Source organism: Octodon degus, unplaced genomic scaffold (genome assembly GCF_000260255.1).
Source record: "Octodon degus isolate 3935 unplaced genomic scaffold, OctDeg1.0 scaffold00184, whole genome shotgun sequence".
NCBI lineage: Eukaryota > Metazoa > Chordata > Mammalia > Rodentia > Octodontidae > Octodon > Octodon degus.
The window spans coordinates 4,320,806-4,323,972 of NW_004524760.1; the positions used below are offsets into that span (position 1 = coordinate 4,320,806).

General features: G+C 42.9%; 1 long non-coding RNA gene across 2 annotated transcripts in view; it reads left to right on the plus strand.

Moving 5' to 3' along the window:
• The window catches only part of LOC111813357, a 63,707-nt gene that overhangs the window by 40,867 nt on the left and 19,673 nt on the right, over window positions 1-3,167 (plus strand). The window lies entirely within an intron of this gene.

Sequence of the window (3,167 nt, forward strand, 5' to 3'; positions counted from 1 at the left end):
TTTATGTGGTACTGGGAATTGAACTCAGGAGCCAGTGCTTGCTGGGCAGGTGCTTATTCTACTGAGCTATCTCCCTGGCCCTTTTCTTCTTCTTTTTTTTAATGGCAGAAGTTCAACAAAGCCAGTGTTACTGCCTTTTATGAAACCCCAATATGCCACTTTTTGTTGGAAAAAGTGGTGTGGACACTGAAATGAGAATAAATACATGGGCTGGGTAGATAATCAGTGGGACCGTGCCTCTCTGACAAACACAAAGTCCTGAATTCAATTCCTAGTACAAAAATAAATAAAGCATAATAGGTTGTTCTTTAATGGAAGAAATGATATGCTTCCAAGAAGTTGTCGATGTTAATGTTTTCAATTTTTATTGTCATATTTTTTGTATCACATAACAGGCTTTAGAAAAACCTCACAGAAAGGCAAAGGAGTATGAAACCTGGAACCCTTCCATTTTCATCCATAGTTTTCCATATTCAACAAAAATTTATGTGGAAAGCACAACTGAAGAGAAATGCAACATTTTCCATAAAAAAAGTGCTGAAACATTTCAGTCAGAGTTGGTTAGAATGCATTTGCAATTTGGATACATGTGTAGTTGTATAAAGAATTCCAGGAACCTCTCGCTTTATGTTTCTGTAGTTGACTGGGGCATTTGTTCTGCCTTATGCAGGAGCTAGGGAAGTCTGGGGTGCTCTGCTACATCAGCTGCTTCATGGTTATCCGCACTTTTCTTAGTAGCGTCTCCACCGGAGACCTGCAACAGGTGAGCCAGAGACAGTCACTGCGGTCATACTTAGCCTCTTGTACAATTTTAATATTTGGCATTTGGTACTAGTGAGATTGAAAGTGTAAAAGTTGCCTGGCTCACCAGGAGGGCACATAAAAACAAGGCTTGAGAACCAGGTTCGTCTGTGGTCCAAGATACTCAGGACGGTGAGGCAGGAGCCCCTCTTGAGTCTGGGGATTGTGGACCAGCCCGCGCCACATGCTGAGACCCTCTCTCAAAAACATAAGCTTGATAACCTTAATGATCCTTTGGTGCTATCTTTACATTGATATTTATCTTTAGACTATTGGAGAGCAGCGCAATGTAGTAATGGAACTTGGAATTTGTAACTTTTTTGAAAACAATAACAATCTGAGTGAGTAGCACTGCCCATCACCCCTGTGTGTGGTACTGGGGATTGGCCCTGGCTCTCAACACTGAGCTACATCCTAGCCCTTTTGAACTTTTCAGTTGAGACACAGTCTCACTAGTAGTTTAGCTGTCCAGGTGGGACTTGAGCTTGTGATGCTCCACCATACCTGGCTCCTACTTTCCATTTTTGCTGATGAGGTGACCCCAGCAAAGCTGTATCCCTGAGAAGGAAATGTTGCCTATTTGAAAAAGGAAGTATGTATGCATGTATTTATTTATCAGTTCATTGATTGATTAATTGTGGCAGATGAGATTGAACTCAGGGCCTCTGCACTGACATAGACCATTTTTATTTTTTATTTTGAGACAGGAATTCACTAATTTGCTATACTGCCTAGGCTGGACTTGAACTTGTAGTTGTCCTGACCCAGGCTTCCAGAGTGCTGAGTTATGGGGGTGCTCCACTATGCCTGGGTAGTAGATTCAGTTTTATATTTATTCCAAGGAATAAAAAATCACGTAGCTCTTAAAAGCTCTTAGAAAACCTATTTTGGAATAAAAGTTATCTCCCCATAGGAACAATGGTATAGTGGCCAGAATCAGGATTTTCTTCAATGTGAGAGTACAACAGATCAGGTGTATGACGTTTATAACTTGAAATAGTGCCTCTAGTGATGCGCGCTCCCGCGTCAGATCACTGCTCTGCGCAGCTCCTCAGGCGTTTCCGGAAGTTGCTCCCGCCTGCCGTGGTCACCACGCAGAAGGCTTCTGCTTTCTGGTGATGCTGAGTTTCAGGGAGGATGTTCAGGGAGGGGTTTCATAAAAGCTAACAGTGCTGGCTTTGTTGAACTGCTGCCATTTAAAAAAGAAAAAAGGAGAAGGGGGAGGAGGAGGAGGAGAGAAAGAAAAAGGAGGAAGAGGAGGCGATGAAGAGGAAAAAGAAAAAAAAGGAAAAGAAGGAGGAGGAGAAAAATTAAATACCACAATTGTTATTTGTGGCTGTCTCACTTCATACCTACACTGGCCCTCAGAAGAGAACGCTGTCATTATCTTTATTTTGTAGGAATGGAATTCAGAGCTAGAGTTCAACTAACTTCCTGAGGACAGCAGGGGAGCCAGGAAATCTGTTCTAGACACACACCCTAACCTATAGTCACCTCAACTATTCTATTTGTGTATGTTTTCTTCCTTCACTCGTGAAAGTAAGTGTTTTCTTCCTTCACTTGTGAAAAGCGATAACCTAACTGTTGTGTTTTACAAAGAGAGGCCTAACATCACAGAAAGTCCTCGTCTTTTTAAAACTTTTATTTCTCTTATTTCACTACTGCTGCCTTTTGAGGTCTTGCTATATTGCCAGGTTGTTGTCAAACTCCTTGACTCAAGTGGTCCTCCTGCCTCAGCCGCCCAAGTAGCTGAGAACATAGGCATGTGCTACCATGGGCTTCATCTTAAGATGGTTTGACTTCCAAATTTGGGGTTTGCTGTGGTGTGAAGGTGATGCTAATGGAAGAGAAAGCATAGTTCCCGCTTTCCATAGTGCTCTTCTTCTTGTCCCTAGTTTCCCATTCTGGAGCGGCTACAGTATACTTGGGTCATTTTTTGTGCTGTCCATTCCAGTTTAAATTATGCCCCGAATACAACTCAGAGAAGTGACTTCCTGTTCACAGGGTCTCATATTGTTGGCCAAGATTGGTTTCTTTGTCCTGAATGCTGATTGGAGAAATGGAGCAAGACAGTAATTCTTTGCTCATGGAAGGAGAAATTGATTGTGTCCTTTGTGGTGCTAACTGATGACTGGACGTGGAGAGAAGGACAGGCAAGACCAGAGACCACAGTGACCTGCGTGTATGACCCAGTGCTGTGTGAGACCCGTCCCACCTCTGGATTCACACAGTTGCTAGATTGTTAAGAGGACCTTCATTCTACCTGTAATCAGCCATGTCAGTGCCCACTGCCCCTTTTGTGGACCAATCAGGTCCTTGAAAAATAGTCTGAGGTGGGGGCCGGAGAAATGACTTAGTAGAATAAG